Source organism: Lepidothrix coronata, unplaced genomic scaffold (genome assembly GCF_001604755.1).
Source record: "Lepidothrix coronata isolate B3197 unplaced genomic scaffold, Lepidothrix_coronata-1.0 Scaffold19, whole genome shotgun sequence".
NCBI lineage: Eukaryota > Metazoa > Chordata > Aves > Passeriformes > Pipridae > Lepidothrix > Lepidothrix coronata.
This window is the reverse complement of record NW_016690199.1, coordinates 6,220,776-6,242,662: the sequence shown is the minus strand read 5'-3', so window position 1 is coordinate 6,242,662 and position 21,887 is coordinate 6,220,776. Positions and strand designations below refer to the sequence as shown.

At 36.3% G+C, this 21,887-nt stretch overlaps 1 long non-coding RNA gene across 1 annotated transcript in view; it reads right to left on the bottom strand.

Moving 5' to 3' along the window:
* Positions 1–698: 698 nt before the first annotated feature.
* The window catches only part of LOC108493726, a 42,487-nt gene continuing 21,298 nt past the window's right edge, over positions 699–21,887 (bottom strand). Inside the window, exon 3 of the long non-coding RNA XR_001873571.1 lies at positions 699–1,102. This is a non-coding gene — a long non-coding RNA (uncharacterized LOC108493726). The remainder of the gene's footprint in view (positions 1,103–21,887) is intronic.

Sequence of the window (21,887 nt, the reverse complement as noted above, 5' to 3'; positions counted from 1 at the left end):
TGTCTTCCTTCAACCTTCCCTGTCTCCCTCCCCAGGATCCTTTTCTCTTCCCAGTCTTCAACCACAGTCCCTCCCAAACCATACTAATGAAAGCTTTGTTTTCATTATATAAGCCCAGCACGTAATCAAATACATTTAAAAAATAACAAAACTGTGGAACTGACAAGACATGTGTCTACCATCAGCCCATATCCAAATACTGAGGTTTGAACTTGGCTCAGACACCCCTGAAAATGCCAAATGCAGATTTCCACAAACACAGGGAAATGGATCCATAGCTGATGTAAACAGAATAAAGGTGCATTGTTTAAAGTTGCTTAGCAAAAACATACGGTAAATCGTAGATGAGAAGAGAGTTGCAGATTTCAGGCTGACAAGCTCTTACACATATATTTAACACTAAGCAAGTGAGGGTCCCACCTTCAAACGGGACGCTCACAAGCTTAAAGGTAAGTAGCTGTTCAAGAACTTGAAGAACAGAAGTCTCAGTTCTATAGGCTCTTTTTGTACTGAAACCCAATCCACATTTAGACCTTAGACATCTCTGTAATAATTCAAATCAGGCATCACCAGACAGACTTCTTTTTTTTGTTTCAATTGGTTTTGAGGCTAAGATTAAAAACACATTAAGCTCCCCTATAACTGAATTCAATTAATTTGCTGAGGTCTACAAGTGCACACGAAACCAGAACAGAACATGAGGGATCAACCAGTCTAAGTTACAGGAAAAAAAAAATGCAAATTTGAAGATTTCTTACAGACGGTTTTTAGATGGAGGATCTGATTTATATGGCAAAAACTCAGCCTTGCTCCAAGGTGCCTGGCCATGGACGAAACAAATGGTAATTCAACTCTTCTCCCAGGGATCTGACAGAGTTGGACAACAAAGCAGACTGGCAGCCCTCATGGAAGCCTTCAGATGTTTTCACACTATAGAGATGTAGCATCCAGTTTAAGCATTAGCAGGAGCACAGAAGTTGCATTCCCATCTGCAGAGTGTTCAGCATAAGCTGAGCTCTAGCTTGGTGCAATTGCATTGCTCATGGCGAGTTGACAAGTTTGCAGCTAGCCAGATCACGCCTCATCACAGCAGAAGACTGACCTGAAGACATGTCAGGATAAGAAAAGTCAATACAAAGGAAAAGGGGATGGGAGGGGTTTGGGGGGGGCAAGAAATGAATACAGAAATAAGGAAGCAAATTAATAGAGAATAAGAAATGTTTAAAACATCAGTTTTCCCTGTTGAGTACAATTCTCTTTGTGTTTGGGATGTTACTGTTGATTTTCTGTTTGGGCTGTTTTGTTTTTTCTTAATGTTGTTACATATAATTTTTCTTCTAGAACAATCTTCTATAAGGTAATAAAATGCTTCTGCGTTGACCATTCCTGAAAATGATTTTATGAAAGAAGGAGACAGCAAGAAGCCCAACTCCTCTTTCACAATAAGTAAAACTGTCCCACTGGGTCTCTGGTCATGATAATATACTATGGGAAAAAAAGGACTACAAACATATTACAAGCAATATAATAAATAGCATGTGCAAAATGTACAGTATAGTAAATACACTACAGGGACTACTTACAGAGTCTCTTCCACTCCATAACCATCAACCATCTTCTGTGGTTTGGCACATCAAATATTTGCTATGTACGTTACTATTTTAAAAGCATTGCAAATCCTTGGCTGGACACCAAACAAATGCTGTATGTTTCTTTGTCAATTATTGCCTTGTATTTTCAATACCCGACACCCCCTCCCCCCGTGCAGTTCAATGTGTAGAAACACCAATAAAATACACAATGTTTATTTCCAGTGACACATGTTACAAAATGGGTTTGTCGCATTGACAAAGCAAAGGATTTCTCTTTAAGGGGAAGTCTCAAAGGAAATCTACCCCATTAGGAGACAAGGACTTCAAAATTATATTTGAGAATCACTTCTGTTAAAGAACCATTTTGCAAGTTGTGTAAGCACAAGGTCCATTATATGAATAATAATATGGGACTTTCTGCACTACTGTGGAAGGACTGACATGAGTGATCCTTATGCACTCCTTAAATACACCACTGAGTAACACCACACTACATATTAATTAATATTTATGCCACTAATGCACATACATACCCCAAACAGAGCCATGTGCCCAGGTAAGGGAAGAGAGAGAAAAAACTTTAGGCAGGTAAGATGGGGACACTTATCCTTGCTAGAGGCTTGGCTGGGCAAGAAGATCTCAGAAGTCAAATTCCACAGCAGCTCCCAATAGCAAAGATGGATCAGTTCATCATCTCCTAGCAGGCTGGATACCCTGCAAGGGTTTTCTCACTCCTGCCTGCCTTGGACATGTCAAAGAAATCAGCATCTTTATAAATTAGAGAATACTATATCTTATCCAAGAAGGAAAAGAGAAATAATGAAAGAAATCAAAGGAATCCAGAAGAATGGAAATACAGAAGCAAATTATTGAGATTCTGCTTATACATGGAATAGAAATAAGACTACTAAGAAGGTTGCAAATTGTGATATCAGGCAGATGCCAGCAGAAAGAAGAGTGATTGCCAGCTTACTGAGTACAACCTAGATATCAGAAGCAGTCCATCATGAGTAGGAACCAGATACCGGGATGTTGTCAAGTGGCCCTGGCTCAGATCAGTAACAGGAGATTAGAAGATATACTGGAGGATGATCATGGTTCCATGATCCAATGTGTCCAATTTCTTATCAGCACATCTGACACCTTTTTTACCAGCTCTAAAATATTTCTGCTACTGGCCTGGCCTGGATTCAAGCTGGAATCTGCAACAAAAAATTCCTCTCTAGTACGAGCAAATCCTAAACTTTGCAGTCCATACTTCTTTCTAAATAAATTTTCTGTAAATAATAAAAATGAACTTGCAGAAATTGAAGATGGTTCAAAGAGGCATATTTGAAATGAAGAAATATGTTCCAGATTTTCCTGAGAAAAATAGTATCAGGAAATTAAAACACATACAGCATACATTAGGATACAGAAACTACTATTATTGCTATTATATGCCAGTCATAATGTCACTAAAAACCTTGTCAGTTCTCATGGATTTGAGTTTGTATGGAAATCGCTTACATTAAGTACTGCTTTTAAAAAACTGTTGTGTAGCATATTACAGTTCCTCCTAGGCCATTGAGGGTTTTTTCTGAGATATATTAAAATCTAATAATAACAGGTCCTGCAGTTCGTTACAAAAGTTTAGGATTTTGCACTCTCTTATAAAAGAGGACATGTCAAAGCATTACATTAGCAAAGTGTTTACCTCGCTATCATGAAATTATATCAGTGAAGAATACATGCTCTAGGGCATCCAGCTGTCTCTATTTGTACTCAATGACAATCTTCCATCAGAAAGTGCATCCATAGTGAGGGCACTGGGCATTTCTGGAGCATTTAAGTTATCTATATCCCATGTGACATAAATTCTTTTCTTAAGGTCAGCTGAAATGCAGAGTCTCTCATTCCCTTCCCCTCAGACTCTATTTAGATCTGCAGACAAATGTATATTTGTCAAAATAACTCCTTGTAGAAATGTAGCCAACTCAATTTACAGACTGATACATCTGCACCAAAGACTGACCCCAAGTCTTGGTTTGAGTTATTTAACTCGAGGAAAGCAGCCACTTTATCACTGGTTTTGTCAGAAGATTGATTACCAATGGACACTTGCCAATGCTAAACTGATCCAGCTTGAGGATGGATGTTAAGTCCAGACATTTCTTTCAGGAGATTGTTTTCTTCTGTGCAAGCAGCTAAGCTTTCATTTCCAGAAATATGTGAATGTCCAGAGTTTGGTGCTGTAAGGATAAACTATAAATTCAGAATCAAATATTACCTGATCCTGCCATGTGAGATTGAAGCTGAAAAAAAAAAAAAAAAGCTTTTGAGAATTAGAACTTGAAAGTCACCTCAAACCATGTTAGCACTGAACTCTAATAATGGTCCATGTCTAGTGAACGTTGTCTGCCATTTCACATGTATTTCATACATATATATGTATTTCACATATGTGTGTCTTAAGTGTGTTACAGTGATTTCCACATTCTTTTAAGAATGACTTCTCATTTCAGTGTTTCATTATGCCAATAACTATTCAGCATTACAGTCAGTGGCATGCTAGCCCTCAAGCACTTACTTGCCCTCAAGCTTCTCTACAGTTCCTCTGCCGGCAATTTTCCAGAAAGGGTTTTGGCTCCTCAGAAGTCTACAGACGTGGTTAAAAAGCAGTAAATATAACCAACAACATGAGACTGCAAAAGGTAAGACAAAGAAATCACTATATATCACTAGATTTTGAGGTCCAAAAGACATCTGATTGTATAACAGAGGCCACAGGGTTTCATCCAGGTACTTTTGCACTGAGCCGTATAATTTCTGTTTGAACAAAATATATCTTCCATAAAGGCATTTAGTCTTATTTAGAAATGTCAAGAGAGAGAGAATTCGCTTCTTTTCTGGGTAGTTTGTTCCAGTAGTTTACGCCAACAATATTTCCAGAGCCTACAGAATTAAGGGATATTTTCTGTACTTATATAATTCCAGCTCTCATCTATGCAGACAGAAATTCATTACAGTCAACAGACCTCGATCATCACTGATTTAAGCCAAAAACTTTAAGTTCCATTCACTGTCTTTGCTTTTAATATCATCAAACATTTTTTTCAAGCCAAGAACCCTCAAAATGTTTACTTGTTTGGCAGGGAATAGTAAGTTTCTCAGGTTGTACTGACTATTAGATAAGGACTGAGGATGTTTGGGTGTGCAGATAGCATAGTAAATGTGGATCTTCAAAAATTTACCCAAAAAGACATGGCCATACCCCACTGGCAAACAAACTTGTACAGCTTGGAAAGAAAGTCAAGTATTTGCTAAAGAACTGGATGTTTAGCATGGATCGAGGAACACAGCGGGTGGTTGTTCTCAATGCAAGATCATCCTTTTCCTCTGCTTTGGAAATCTCTTTCCACCAGCTCACTTACTTAGGTGAACTGATTTTGCATTGTTTTCAATAATTTCTTACTCTCACTGTCTTCATTCATTACATTGTAAATATGGATGTCACAGTCTCTTCAGTAGTTTGCAATAAAGTTGTTGCAGTAAACGGATGTACGGGGTGGGTTCATGGTCAATGCAGTCAGCAGTTGCTGCAAGCTACTCCTACCACAAGAACTGCCACAGAGGCAGTCAACTTCTGCTCATCTCACATAGCTGGCCTTCTAGCAAAAAAATGGAAATGGCACTGCTTCCCTGTAAAGAAGCACAGAGTAACTGCCCTTCCCATCAGCCAAAAGCTCCAGCTCAGCTAAGAAGGCAAAGAGTTAAAGATCGTATGGGACATGCAGGATATAAGAATGGGATCACAGGAAAACAAAGGCTCATGAGCAAAAAAAAGGTGGAATGAAGAAAGGATCATGAAGGGAATTAATAAAAAAATTGTGTAACTGGTAATGTCATCTTTATCTGAGTTTTTTGGATACTCCTGTAAAATATCCCATTGTGGGCTACAGTGTTGTTCTATTAAGTTTTTAATATAGGGAGTCTTTCTGCAGCACAACGCACCACTGCTAGAAAGTGTACTATGTCTGGGTTCATGAAGATAATCAATAGGGAGACCAATATTGCAAACATAGGCACCACCCTGTCTATCATGGAAGTAATATTGTTAAACATTTCTTCTGGCACCTCATAATACTGTTCTGCTGGGAACACACTTAGGGAAAGCAACTTTTAACACCTGAGCTGCCACTCTATGGAGCACTTCTCACCAAAAATTCACGGAATCTCTTGCACAAGCTAAATTATACTTTCCCATTCTTCTCAAGGGCCAACCTTGAAAACTTTCATATTAGGACTGGTCTCTCTCTATGCTTTGGTACTAAGAGGAGTAAGAGGAATAATCTGATGTTGAATGTAAAATCAGTATTTGGAACTCTAGAAATTTCCTTGCCATTTAGCCTTTAGACACAAGATGGCAGCAAGAAATTCATTTCAAGATTTTGCTATCAGTAACTCAACGTTACCTGGCAGTAACTGTTCAGTATATGGGCTTGTGGCCTTGGTTATTGTGAGTATTTGATGATAGTGTCCACAAACACTCCTACTGTTCTCCTATCTCCCACGACCCTGAACTCTGCTGTTAGTTCTAGTCGTAACAACCAAGGATTATTGCTCTGGGTACACAGCCATGCACAAAAATAGTTCTATCACAAACTCAGTTGTGTAAGGTGGTCAAGCACAGCCCTTCTAGTGGACATAAATCACTGGAAAATTCATTCAATAAGTCCTACTTTATTATGTAGCCCTTGCTTCCTATTCTTTCCTAATGTGATTTTTTTTTCTCATGGTTTTAACTTTTAGCATGTAGAGCCTTTAGTAGTACCAAAATTTTTTTTGTTGTTTTTGTTCTTGTTGTTTTGTTTCTGTTTTGGGTTTTTTTTAGATTTCCCCAACCTATGATGTTCTAGAATTCTTTTGGTCTAAAGTACCAACTTTAGAGTTGTTCAAGAAAGACTTTGTAAGTTCCTAAATGTTCTGTGTTGGAAGGATTTTCTGTCTTTTAAATTCAAGTGAAAATGGGGTTTGTCATTACACAGAAAATTTATTTAATTTTACCCCACTAAAAAAAAAAAGGTGGAAAAATTCAGATCTTTAGTCTATATCTCCAAAGTTCCTTAGTATTTGCGGAGCATTCACAGTTTTTGCTGATATCAGAAACTGCTCCAAGGATTCTTATCACCAAAGCAATACTCTAAAATTAAAGTTTGTGAACCAAACTTGGTGCCTACAGCCTACGACAGACTCAGATACACTTTGGATCAAAGGAACAGACATATAATACACACAGGCCATAATAACTTATATATATTCAAAAAACAAAGCGTGCTAAAGAGGACCTAGAGCATATCCTCAGAGCCAGCAACATTCTGGAGCAACGTTCCTCATGTTGCAAGTAAGCCATAGCTGCAATGACATCGCTCCACCTAATGTTGAAGTAACATGACTAAAGCACCCCGACTGAAAAAAAAAAAACAACTATAATAAAAGTACTCGTATATATGTGTCTGGTTCTACCCATAAAAATATGGATATCTATCCATCTCTTATATTTATTAAACTTCCTGGTAAAGAAGCCCCTGAATTTAATTACACAGCCCATCAAGAGATGTATGTATGTCTACTTTATTGCATATTTTTATTGTCTTTCTTTAAATAATTTTCTTCCGACTGTTAACAATTTTTTCAAGTGTCTTGTTATAATGGGACTGTCTGGGTTGATCTGATAATACACATTTAATGTTTTAACTTCTTGGAATAAATATTCTGCTTCATAGTAACCAGACATTTCACTTGACACATTATAAGGACTGGTATTACCTTGTTTGGGATGCATGGTATACAAGTGTACAGAAAATTTGGCCCTTTGTTAAAGCTTGTTAGTGTTTTTCCCCTCAGAAACACATATTTTTCTTCAAAAAAAAATCTCACAAGATTAATAAATATTCTCTGTGTTAAAAACTTTCATATTTTCTGTTCAAAAGGAACGAAGTCCAGCTAGTAATTAATCTGTACTCAGGTTCAAGGGCAGAATTACTTACTTACAGTCTTGGAATGCCAGAGATTGAAAACACATTTTCATCAGGATACTAACAATAATGAGAGAGGTGGTGAGGTCTGAAGAACTCAGATGTAATTCTTAAAATAGCTACCTAGATATGTGTTTAAGTATTTACCCTTACTAACATTGAAGTTTTCACTGGGCATCAGTATGTCCGCCTCAAACTAAATAAACCTAAAATGACCCTCAAAATTACCTTATTTTTTTGTTGGAAGTAGTCCTGATGTTCTCTTTAATACTAAGAAAATGTGCAGCATCTATTGTGTGTTTAGATGGAAATCAATTCTTTTCTTCAGGAATATTATTCTAACATAACATTTTAGAGACCCTGCACTTACTCTCTTCTACCCACAAAGTTCTGAATAGCTTCTCATTTGACCTGTGCTTGAATAGCTGAAGAGTGAATTGCACTTTTAACTTTTCCAGATAGCAATTCCTATTTTAAGAACATTTGTTCATTTGATTTTATCTGCTACATACAGCATTCACTTCAGAAAGCAAACACCACAAGAGCAAAAATCCCTCTCAGCAATCTAATTACTACAAACAAATTCCCGAGGCCAAAAATTCACACCACATTGTCTTCCTGGCAGGACAGGCAGATGTTGTCATGACCTTAAATCTTCACACCTTCTTCTGGTAAACTACAGGCAAAAGGTGGAAGCACAGATCTAATTTTTATTTGTCATCCTGAGAGAAAAATTCTAGCAGTTCCAGTAAGCTGCTGCCCAATTTCAGGGAGGGTGAGATTTTTGACTAATCTCCTTAAGCTTTAGACTGTGCAAGGAGAAGCACAGACCTGTTACAGGGATGCCTCACACAGAATAATTGATGCAGCACAAAACACTGAGACGGGGGAGAACCAGAGCCAAAAGGTTCAGCCAGTAGAGCAGAAAGCTGTGGCAGACCTTTCCACATTGTCACCCAGTTCTGCTCTTGGTACAAACCTTCCTCCACTGAAGTGGGCAGACCTGAATTGGAACAAGATGAAGCTATAGATTACATAACTTATAAGCTCAGCCAAAATAATATAAAATTAATTATCTCTTTCCCTTCAAACATACTTATAAACAAATTCACCTTGAATATGCTCAAATACTGTTTATATGTGCTTTCCACGGGCTCTCAAACTATCATATGGTACAAATACTATATATAAGTGAGCTTCTGAACTGATGCCCAAGTATTCATAGAAACCATATTTTAAAACTTCATGATGAACAATGGTGCCAGGCACCCAAAAGTTTAACGAATATTGTAGCAGAAACTGTCTCTACTGTGTACCAGAAATTAACCAATTAAACTCCAGTTTCAAATTTATCTGAGTCAATATTCCCAGGGAAATTATCATTACCAATCAATTTTTTTTATTATAAAAATTGGTTTAATCTGAATAATGAATAATTTAAAATAACTGCCTTGCTCTTATAATGTAGTGAAGTGAGAATCTACATTTATCAAATAAATTATTCATTGCAAGATTAGTCATTCTGTTCTGCCAATACATATCACACAAACAGATTCACTTGCTAGAATTATGGTTTGAGAAGAAATCTTGGCTCATCTTAGCTTCCAGTTTCAGCAAAATCACTTAGTCAAACATGGGACCTCAGCACAGAGGCTATCATAAGGATAATGTCACATATCAAAGAAAATAAATGTAGTCTGAAGAAACCACTTAACCTAACAACACATTTTAAAATTAAAACAAATAAGGTAGCTTTAAAAAATGACATAAGTGATATGACACTATTGAAGTAATAGGCTATTCTGGAAAGAAAAGGTTATAATAAATTTTTGAAGAAGATATTTATTAGAGAGTCAAATATTGTAGGCACAATGTTTTTGAAAACTAAAATGAAATGTTGCAAGAGAGCAGGAGTCCCTAATTTGGATTGAAGTCTGAGACTCAGTGACTTTAGAAACTATGACATAAAGAAACTTTTAATACTAACTCTTTGAATTCTTTTATACCATTCAAATACATCTAGTGAATCAGGTTCATTACTACAGATGACCTGCAACAGAGCTTATACAATACTCTTTTGCTGGAAAACATCAATTTCAACCAACTCAATAAATAGTGAATATGGAAACAAGATGAATTTTTCAAACCATGAGACAGCATTAAAGATTTATAATATTTTAAACTGGAGTGAGTCCTTATTATTTGTGCGTGTTATAACAAATTTGGTTTGTTTAATTTTGCCTAGATTTTTTTATATTCAAGGGATGTAGGGACTGTTCAAAATCAAATAAAAACTGAGTTGCAGACACAAAAGTAAAACACAAAGACCAAACAGATATTAATCTCAGAAAATGCAAGTCTTTCCTACCAGGAACTTGACAATAAGACAGTAATTGAAGAAACTATTATGACCATGATATGATTTGCAAAGATTTTGTGTTTTTATTCAATCTCCAGCTCTTAAGAGTCCTGTAGTTACTAAAGAATAGAAAATTTTATTTAAAATGGCATAACTAAATCTCTAGCTTACACAACTGAGAAACAAGCCTCACAAAATGAAGAGAATGTGTTTTAAAGAATTAGAAACCACAATGCAATTAAAATTAAATAATAATATATTGCTGGGAGAAACACCCTGATATTGATACTGAGACTAACCCGATTAATGATTTTTAACGTCTGTTACACAAGTTACTTTCAACTATCTGACCAACTTTCATTTTATACAATATCTTGTCACAGAATCACAGAACGGTTTGGGTTGGAAGGGACCTTAAAGATCATCTAGTTCCAATTCCCCTGCCATGGGCACATACACCTAAAATTAGGAGCTGAAAAAAATACTGTGCGTCAAGTTATCTGTGCATTATTGTATTTATATTAATAGTCATATCCTGTTATTCAAACCCTTACATGGTAATGTCTTACTCTACAAAATCACCACAAAAATTACCAGATGTATCTGTCTACAAAACTAGAAAATACTCCAGCACTATTGAAGTCAATGATTTTTTTGTCCAGAAGCTTAAATGGAACCAGGGAAAGTAATATTTAAGAGAATTACAATAGATATACTCCTCTGTATTAAACATATTTTGATATTGCACTTTTCTTGGGGAACTTTACTAAAATCTCAAATTTTGTTGATAGTAGTGGAGAGATACAATATCAGCTCCATCTTATCAGAGGTGACTAAACTAAATAAATAAGTAGATAAACAAAAAAAAAAATTTAAAGAAGCAGAAATATTTCAAGCCCACTCATATTCAAGGAAAATCCTGTGGCTATTCTGATAAATATGAAAATCTAAACATTTCAAACTAGAGTGGCCATTTTATAAACAAGCAGTTCAAATGTTAGACTTGAAGGAAAAGACAGTAAGCAACAAAAAACATCAGATGAAGGAAATGCAATTAAAAAAAATATTGTAAACCAGACAAAATTGTATAGTGCTAATGGAAGGAGCATAGAAAAGATATTGTGACAGACAGGCATGTACCATCAGAAGCAACACACTTCATTTTGTACTGAGTGTTCCCTTGCCTTGTCAGTGTGTAAAGAACAAACACCAAGCAGGATTCTTATTCACCAGATAAGGAGCTGTGTTATAGCTGAACTCAATTAACCACTAAGCAAAAAATTTGATCCAGGAAGCTGAAGATGCTTAGAAACTAAATGAGTAAAATGAGATGAACAATTTTTAAATATTTTAGAATAATTTTACTCAAGAAAAAAAAAAGTATACATTTAGGTAAATAAATATTATAATTACTAATATTCTCTCAAAAACAATTTCTTCACTAAGAAAACTAATGGAACATTATCTAGATTTTATTGCTATAGGATAAGTGTACAATTGTGTGGAAAAAAAAGTGGCTGCCAGTGGCTCATTTTCAAACTAGAATATTATGCTTGAGAAGGTCTCAGCACAGTTGAAGTCATTAATAACGTGATGGAACACAAAATAGTCCTAAAATTTGGGCAAAGACAGAAGTGGAAGAGACTGCAAGAAATGTGAAAGATCCAAAGTAAGTGTGATAAATTAGTAGAGAGAAGGGAATGAAATCATTTAGATGAAATTTTATAAAGTGCAAAGTTCTGCATTAAAAGAAAAACTCTAATATAGGGTATAAAAAAGGGAAGGCTGGAAAAGAAAGAACTGGGTAAGCTGGATCACAGACTGAATATGAGTCAACTGCAGATGAACGTTTCAAAACAGAATAATATAATTCTGTGTTTATTAAAAAGAAAGCTCTACATAAAACATTGGAGGAAATTATCCACTCTACTAATGACTGCTAAAGCCTCTACTTCATCTATTTTTGTCTCTCAATTTTAAGAAAGATGTGGTAAAATGGAAAGAGTCCTGAGGAGAACAAAGACCAAGGGGAAATTTATAAAATGTGACCTATCAGGAAAAAACAGAAGACTGAAAACAGAATGATAAACATCAGCCAATGTTGACTTTAAAAATTTTAAAGTCATCACATATTCTGTTTCCATCAAAGGATAGCAAGAAGTAATCAGCTTCATGTGTGAGAGAAGACAGATTAGATGTTAGGAAAAGCCTTTATACTAGGGAGATAGGCCCCTCCAAGGTGGGTGCAAGAGGGCAGGTAGGGAAAGTAATCAAAGCATTACTTTGCTCCAAAGAAAATTTTCAGCTGAAAATGGAATAAGCAAAATGACTGCAGTGAGAGTAGGAGGAGGAAGGTGCTGGCTCTCCAGCAAATAGCCTCTTTCAATCACAGTCTCGATCTGCTACATCAAACACTACACATGGCTAATTTCTTTCCCAGTTAAAATTGGTACAGCTGCAATGGCCTGAAGTTTTTCTTGGTCACTATTGTCTGGTGGCATCAGACCTTGTCCTTTGTCTATGAAACGAAAAGTGAGAAATGCTTTTAACAAAAGACAGCTGTGGACAACTTCGGATGGTAGCCTCGCACCGGTGGTCGATTCCTGCCATCTTAACACATTTACGTCTTAACAGTTTCCCAAGAAGCTGTGCTTGTACTTCAGGGAGGTACTGTACTAGGCTTTTAATTATCTGTGACCTTCTGATATAGCTATGGTTACATCCAGCATCTTCCTCCTGTCTTTCCATTACATCGATCATCCATGTTTATGGTCAGTCCCTAGCATGCAAATGCATTGGACAGGAATACAACAGTAGCAGCAAAAGAAACTCCAAAACTCACCAAATGAGGCATAAGGATATTGAATCTATAACACTGCAGTTGCACTAGAAATATTTATTTGCCTCCATCTTGGTATTCTGGCCAAGCAAATTTGTTTGGATTTGTAAATAGTCTGGTTCAAATGAGCTGTTTTTCTGAGTAGCTGATTTTAAAGTTTCCTCTTGTGAGGAAATTTTCTTGTTGTTTTGCAGATAAAAATCAAATATATTTTGAAAAGACTGCCTACATCCATGGGGGCAGAATAATATTTTGACAGAGGAAATGCCAATGTTTCTCTGCTTCATTCTTGGCCAAAGTCACTCGCCAAGGTATGGGAGGTGCTGGACAAAGGTCAGACCTTTGGGTTTACGTGCATTTTGGCTAAGTTTCTTCTTGGCTTAAAAAGGTTATTTGGGAACTATTGGCTTCAATGAACACAGATAGTATCTATGACTCTTTTCTGGGTATTCAGTTTGCTTAGTGCTCTTACCACTGTGGAAACCCTTATTTTCAAAGTGATAATGGTTGACAATCTGACTTATGCTCATCTCTTTTTAATCTGCTCTGGGCTATAGTCACTGCAGAAGTGTATTATAAGGAGCAGACTGCAGTGCAGGATGCTGTTCAGGTCACAGCAGCTGACTGCTCCACTTCAGGATCTCCTTGGGAGTAAAAGCATTATCCAATCTATGCACAGAAAGTAGTATCATTGTGAGGTGACTGACCTCCTACACAAGAACTATTGATAAGATTGATTTTCATTTGCTGCTCCACGCTTAGGTTGCAGAGTATGGTATTGGTCAGCTGCTTCTCCCTCTCAAACCTGAGGTTCCCCAGGGTGACACCTGGCTAGTTTTCCTTCTGACGCAGGGCAGGATCTGAGGGCTCAAACAGCTGTACTATAACAGCCTTACTCAAAAACTCAGCTGCCTAGTGTGCAGTCCCACCCTGACCCAACACAAAACCTCCATCTGTCCCCATTTGACCTAGCACATTAGAGAGGATGAGAGGGTTTTTGTCAGATGCCTCACCAGATGCTGCCAGATGTTGTCAGATGCCTGCCAGAATTTACCCTGCAGCTGTTAGGCTGTCACAGCTCCTTCTCTAACCTATTCCCAATGTGGTGCAGCTACATCCCATCCCTCTCTTGGAACAGCTTGTCCAGTTCCAGTCAAGGCAGAAGCTTTGAGTAACAGACAGTAAAACTTTTCGGCATTGAAGTGCAACACAGGCACAACAGCAACAGACAAAACAGACTGACAATTTCTTAAAGTATTCCACCTAAGAGCAGGAATTGACTATAAAAAAGCACTGGAGCACTGCATCAGCAAAAGGTTTGGAGATAAAATAAACACTGTAAACATAATACAGCCTTTCATAGTAGGAGAAAGACTGAGGGAGGAGGAACAGTACAGCCTTTGCTGTTTTGACTGGCATCACTGCTTGACTTGCTCTGACAGGTTGCCAGGTTAAGGTTTTGTTTTGAATCAGTCATTTCCCTTTGAACAGTGGCAACTGTTACCATTGTTACCCTGTTACACTGAATATAAAACAAAATTTCCACCAGCAGCTTTCCTACCATATGTTTATTCTAGGAGGCAGCAGGCATCTAGGATTTGGTAGCAATCACAGTGAAGAAACATTTGCAGGACCTGTCTCAACAATATAATTGCCTCAATCACAGTAACATCATACAGAAGGAGACACTGAATTCACAACTGCTGTCCATGAGACCTAAGAAATCTAACAATGTGAGGAATTTTTTTCTTTTTAATTGAAAGGTTACTATTTTGAAAATCATCCCTCTAAAGCATAAAGCATATACTTGAAGTATTAGTGCTGAAACTGTGTCAATCAGGTTTTAGTTGCAAAATTATTTAACAGGTTTTCTAGAAACACTTTCGCTTTTTCTCTGCAATAGATTTAGCCACATCCTGGTAAAATCAGTTTCACATAGAAAAGTGATATGAGGGGTTTAAAATAGGATTTCATAGGGTTTTCATATTAGCCTGGCTTTAATTAGTAAGATGTCTTTGAATATCTCTAAAAACTATCATGAATTCCTAATTACTTATTGAAAATATTATTATAAAATTACTCTTATTTACTTGTGATGTTTTTTCTTCATAATCATTTAGATATGAAGAACTAGCTCTATTAAAATTGGTGAAATCTCTCTTTATAAGAATACCTTTACAGTTGAATCAGAGTATCACTAAGTGCTTAGTAGTTCAATAAAGTCGTTCAGTAAATAATGAGTGCTCCTTCTTTGCCTGAATTCCTAGAATGTATGCCAAATTGCCAGTGATCTCTCACTCCTAAACAAATTTTCTTAAGTATTTGGTAAGAAAGCTAGAAGTTACTAGAAGTGGTTGAGAATAAACTACCCATATGGTCTCCTGGACTTAAAAAAGATGAAGTCTGATGTAATGTTACAGGCACTGGATGATAGTTTATTAATAACAGCTTGTATTTTTTAAAGAACCTAGAAGAGTTAGACTCCCAAATCCAAGTGCCCTTTAAAGGGAAATTGTTGCTAAATCCCATAGGTTCTTTTGAAATCCCAGATATCATTAAAAACTAGGAGAGGAGAAAGATACATCATTTTGACCTTAAAAAGAATCTACTGTCAATAAATGTCAGCTGCTTGATACTGAATGAAAGAGGTATTTTTTTAATGAATGAGAATGAGTGGTCTTCTCCAATCATAAAAATTAGCTAAATTCACATTCACCTTCTTGAAGGTAAAATAAACTTATATCAAAGTACTGTAGTTCATTTATTATTCTGCAAGTAGTTAGATAATCACCTTTGACTTGTTCTGCTGCACTTCATTTTTTGAACATTAACAGGAACAGTTTATACGTGTGAGATTTATGTCATGCTGAGACACTTTTTATAAGATTTACAGACCAGAATACGAAGGAAGCAGAGCTTTTAGAAGGTAAGACCAACAAGATAAGGATGAGGGTGTTGAGCTTTTAATGAAACATAGATGCAGGATATCATTACAAAAATAAATACACGAGTGAAAAACAAATGTCTAATCAGCCAAAATTCATTGTTACAGCAATGGATCTGCCCCAGTAGGGTTTACCTGTCCTTGTTTTAACAAGTAATTTGTAATTTCTTGGTGCCAAGTGATTTCTCTGAACACTGAAGTTGTTGCCTTCAGTGATTCAGCTGGAGGGAGCAAACTATTAAGAAAAATTACTATGAAAGCAGATTAAAAAATAAATTAAAATATTGTATCGGAACAGGGCCAGTCTCTGCTTTTTCAAGTGGTTAAATATGAGACAGGAACTCTTTTTTCCAAATTTACCTCCCCTCCCCTCTACCTATTTGCTTCCAAGCTCACAGAGTACATTAGGAAAAGCACCACCAAAAAAAAATAAGAGGAGGTAAGAGAGGGAGAACATGCAATAGATGTTAAGCTATGCACAGAAAAACATGCAAGTCAAAATCACACAAATTATATTCAAGGTTTTTGAGTTGTTTTCTTTTATTTACTCATGCTGAAGACTAACAGGCTTTCCATTACATCACATTATGATCACATTATGTGTAATTAAAGTGCGTTACATTTACGGATTCTGAAAAAACTGATGTGGCAAAACAAGTTCCTGGAAAATATGTATAAAGATATTTGGATTGAAGTATTTGTACCCTTTCACTTACTAATGTTCAGTTAAATAAAATCTGACAGCTTCTTTATTAAAACTATGAAGTGATGTAGGACATCCTCCCTCAAGGACTCCTCAAATGTAAAATAAACAGTATGAAAAAGAGGGTACACTTTTATCTCTCCATAAAATGTTCCCATCTTTTGGCTGAAACAAAGAAGCTGCATAAAGTTAGCTACAAGTCCCAATAATCAAGGGAAGGAATTGGAAAATAACCCTGCCAGGGAAACTGCAGGAAACTGCAGGAGTTCTTTTGGCCAATGTAGTGTCAACACAGTGTCCCTTTGGCCAACCAAGTGGTTATTGGAATAACAAAAAAAAAAAAACAACACAGAGTTGTCAAAAGTGTCCATGAATAGATAGGGTCAAGTTTTCCAAGGGCAGAAACCTTTTTCAAGCAGACAAAAGAATCAGCATGAATTATACACCTGTATTCGCCAAGATACCACATAAAAATGTCTGAGGGAAACTAGATGCGAAACAAAACAAAAAACAAAGCAGTGGAAAATGTCCAATCCTGCTTTTTTTTTCCCATCAGAAAGAAGTACAAGAAGAATTTTTTGTACTCCGGCATGATGGATGTCAAAACTTTCAAATATATAAGTGAAAATCTGTGCAAATTTCATCCATCATATAAGCTCTCAGCTTGGATCTGCTCTGGCAATTTGGACATGAGGAAATCTAGTTGTGTACCATGATACTAGTTGCACTTGCAAATACGAGCACAAGTTTTTGTATGAACAAACCAATCATTAAAGACAGAGGGTCAAAAGTGATCACAAAGTGCCAGAATCTCCTATTGCAAAATTTTTTTAAAAGTTGATTACCCACTGCTAACATAGGAGAGATGTAACATCTAATGAAACCAATAACTCTTCTTGCAACCAGTTAACTGGAGGGCTGACATTCAAATATTCCAGATAGTGTCAGTGGTAGAATTCTCTGGAGACTTGACTGGATTTAGGGGATGAAAGTAAACATGACTTCAATCTTTTTCTTCAAGTGTATTCTTACTTTGGTGGACCCCTTGTAACTTCTAAACCCTTTAAATGAAATGGAAAATAGTTGACTGTCAGAAGACATCTGGCAGACTTAATGGAATGCACTGATTGTGTTCAATGACATCTGCTCCACAGAGAAGCATTACCTGGCTCTGTTCAGAATAAGCCAGCTGTTCAGTCAGCTGGAATGAGCAGTCAGAGGTGTCTAAAGAAATCAGAAATACGACAAATACGTATTGTCTTGAGATTAATCTAAAAAGGGTCTTTCTTGGCAAAAAGCCAGGCATCCAAAGAAAAAAGGATTGCCAGCTGAAGATTTAATGTCTCTCTAGAAATATTTCCGTGAGGACATTTCTTTGGATCAAGATGATGGGAAGGAGAAGATTTGTCAGCATATACTCTATATCCACAAGTAGCTTTCTGAGAAGTGGCAGCCAAAATGGCTTTGTGGCTTACATGAGATTTACATTGAATAACTCTGCTGCCAAATCAAGATTCTTGACTTTATACACTCTCTACAGGGGCTGTTTCTTGAACTGGAGGGAATCAGTTGTTTACATCCTTTTATGGTAAATGATAATATTTCTACAAAATTCTAACTTCTTTCCACAGGGGAAAAAAAGAACCCAATCATTGTCATGAATCTAGACCTGATAAATACTTTGAGTAAAATAATATAATAAAATAAATATACAGGGAAACATTTGGAGAAAATGCCCACTTGAAACAGCCTCTACCCTCAGTATTTGAGGGACTGATTTTGTATGATTCAAACTAGCATGACCATTCAGAAGAGTTTGAAACTAAGAGGTCCAAGGAAGAAAACTCGAAAAGAGTTGCATTCAACTCTCCAAATCTGACTTTATTACACAAGCAAAAGAAAAACAGTTTAAAGAGTTCAGTAAAAAAGAAAAAAAAATGAGCAGAAACAGCAAAGAGAAAAGTATAAGCAGAGAATATAGGAGTAGCCATGGAGACAGTTCAGTTACTGAAAGGATCGAGTTAAAGTGGGTGAGGTAACAGAGAGACAAGTTTGGTATTTGGAATCCAATGAAAAGTGGCAAGGTTACAAACCAGGGGAAGTGAAACCAATAGAGCAGGACATGAAATTAGACAGTAGAGCCATAACAAGATTTGGTGGACTATCGTTCATGACTGGAAAGTAGATATTTAAATACATGATAATCTTTTGAAAGCTAGAAATAAAATCAGGAGTAGAATACTGCCATAGTCTAATAAAGATCACTTCTGCAAGTAAAAATCGGCAGTAACATGGATAAAACTGAAGCTTTTAAGGTCAAAATCAATTTGAATGAAGGGATTTAGTATGAATTACGGTCAGAAGTTTGCCATTGCCTCACATGGATCAAATTTGAACCTGGATGAGGACCTCATTAATATTTTGTTGGAAAGAAAATGGCTATCAGAAATCGTATCATTGTGTGGACACAAAAATTTCCCAGACACATATTGGAAAAAACATGCTACCAAATATGGTAGGACCTACTCATTCCTGAATGTGATAGCCAACATATTTCTTCACCAAGTGTACTGTGACTAATATGTACTATTACAAAAAAGGTTCTGGTCAGCTGGAAGCGAGAGATCAAGCAGAAGACCTGGGCATGGAACTTAATCACAAGATTACTATGAGTCACCAGTATGATGATAAAGTGCAATGTGATACTAGCCCATGGCAAAAGCAGAATATTTCCAATAGAAATTAGAATGTATTAATTTCGTTATAAAAAATAACAGTAAACTGAAGACAGTGCTCTGTGTTATACTGTGTGCAAAGATGAACTCAGATCAGAATAGGTAAAAGGAAGGCGTATTCATCCTTATAGAATACTGAGAGTCTTCTTTGGGAGGAGAGACAAAAATGGGAGCACAGATAAAATGTGACTGCTCTCTATGAATTGCACTAGTATGAGGTAAGAACGGGAGGGAAATAAAGTTGCCTGAATCAATTTAGGAAAGAAAAAAGGAATAAGTTTCCTTACAATCAGCTTCACAAAGTCTTGAAAAAGCTTCCTGTAAGAAGTACAGAAGCAAATCTTAATTCATTGGCTAATGAAAAGGATAACGAGGTCAGGAATGGGATTATATGATGCAGTTCATCCCCAGTGCAGAATACTGCAGATAACAATCCAGTAAAACCTTTGTCTTGTTCAATGTCCACATACCTGAGATGCAACTTTTCATCAGTAGATACCAAACTCTTCACACAGAACAATTAAAACCCATGTAATATAGGATTAGAATCATAGAATCATAGAATGGTTTTTGTTGGAAGGGGCCTTAGAGATCATACAGTTCCAAACCCTCAGTATACTAATACTTAGTTCTCTACATGCTGTACTGTTTGATTTATACCAGTGTAAGACATTTTTTAATATGTTGGATTTTATTTTCACACTGTACCTAATAATATTCATAAGACGTACACTATGGAAAATGTGGAAATATGAACCGAATTTATGTAGCACCAAATAGTATCAAACATCAGTGGCTTTTCACAACACAAATTGCATTTTTTCAGTCCATTCTTTCTTTCTTTCTCCCACCCTCTGTTTAAAACATGAACATTAAATAATGTCACATTTAGAAAGCAAAGATGAAAATGGGTGTTTGCTTTGGCATATGTAGTTTAGGCTATGTTTAAAAGGTAATAGAACACTACATAATATGTGTTTATTTCTCCTCTGTCTCAAAGTCAAGTGTGTTAGGGTAAAGTTTTCTTTTAGATCTTATTGTCACAAATGTTACAAAGTTTAAAAACACTAAAGACTTCTTTGTGTTATCTATGGTGGACCTGTGGAATGAACTGCTCCTAGTTGTCACTGAGTCAGTGGACTTTTAAAATGAATGAATCATTTATGATCAGTAATAATTTCTGTAGCTATGAATGAATGAACAATGAATTCAGCATCAAAATTGCATTTTTCAGAGCGTAAGTTTTTATGAGTATGAAAAGAGTCAGTTTCTTCTCAATTTCAGCTATCCGCTTCGACAGATCCAGGGATATTTCAGCTATCCCTGACAGTAAAGTTAGTAGCTGGTGCTGTATGAAGACAAGAGATGAGATATGGATTGAGGTGTCAGTTCAGTGCAGTTCTCTTCCATATGGAATATGAGTCTTTCTTTATATATGAGGACCGAATTCAGCAAAATAAACAATGTAAAACTGACATAACTGTAAGAAAATTCAGGATTGATCTTAGAGAGAAACGAGAAAGATATTGTCTGAAATTGAAGAAGCTTTATGTTTGTTTTCATCGGTAATACACAGAATTATATAAGCCAATGAAATTTCACCACTAGTGTCATAATCTCAGTGCTTGAGTCTATGCCTGTCTGACCTCAATTAAACTCAGAATTGTCATCTTAGTAAAAACATCCTCTCTAGTCTACACAAAAAACAGCTTGGCCATTCTCAGTAACGAGGGGAGTTACAAAGCTGGTGCAGCTCATTCAGAAAGAGTTACTATGGAACTTGCACATCACGTGTATTTCTGCATCTATGTGAGGTAGGCACACGTGAGATACACAGTTGGATAGAAATGAAGAAGGGAGGAAAAAAAAAGATGTGTAAATTAATTATACTTTCCATTTCCAATCATGCACAATTTTAAGGTCCTCACATGAGACTTTAAATATCTGTAAACCACATCTCAAAACACATGCGGAACTACAACTAGTTTACTTAACTTCAGATTGCACTTTGAAGCATATATAATCTCAAAGACAACTAGAAGGCACATACAACTTGCCCTGAAAATTCAAGCTTTGGGAATTCAGGCTGCTTCTCACTGCAAAAGTATAAGAAGTTTAGAAGATAAGTCAAAGGAAATGTAGTCAACAGCAGTCTTCATGATTTTGCCAGAACATGAATACATCAGACTTCCACTGTCAAGGACAGTTTTTGTCTATCTGCCTGAGTTGGGTCCATTGGGAAACATTCTTCACAGCTTTCATCTGGAAGAGTATCTAATAAAATGTAGAGGATGATGTAAAATCAGATCCATCAAAATCAAAATACATAACCTATTTGAATAGAACCTAAGCTGGTTTTCATTATTACGGCAAGTCTCCTATGATACAAATCATCATATTTTGAGGCATGTGATTGTATTGTAACAAGTGATTCAAATCATTTTCGAACTGGAATTATGGGTAGATTGCTTGCAGTACAGCTGTCCATCTGGAAATTTCAGATTTTATCTATGTTCACCAGAATTCTAACACATCAAATACTTAGAGTTGCAGAAAACGACAATGTATTTTGACTACACGCTGTCTAGGTAAATATTTGCAAATGAGGAATACTGAAATTAAAACAGGCTTTTGTGTATGTGTCACTCCATATATTTTGGTTTTTCTGGCTACCAGTTCAAATTTTGGTTACTACTTC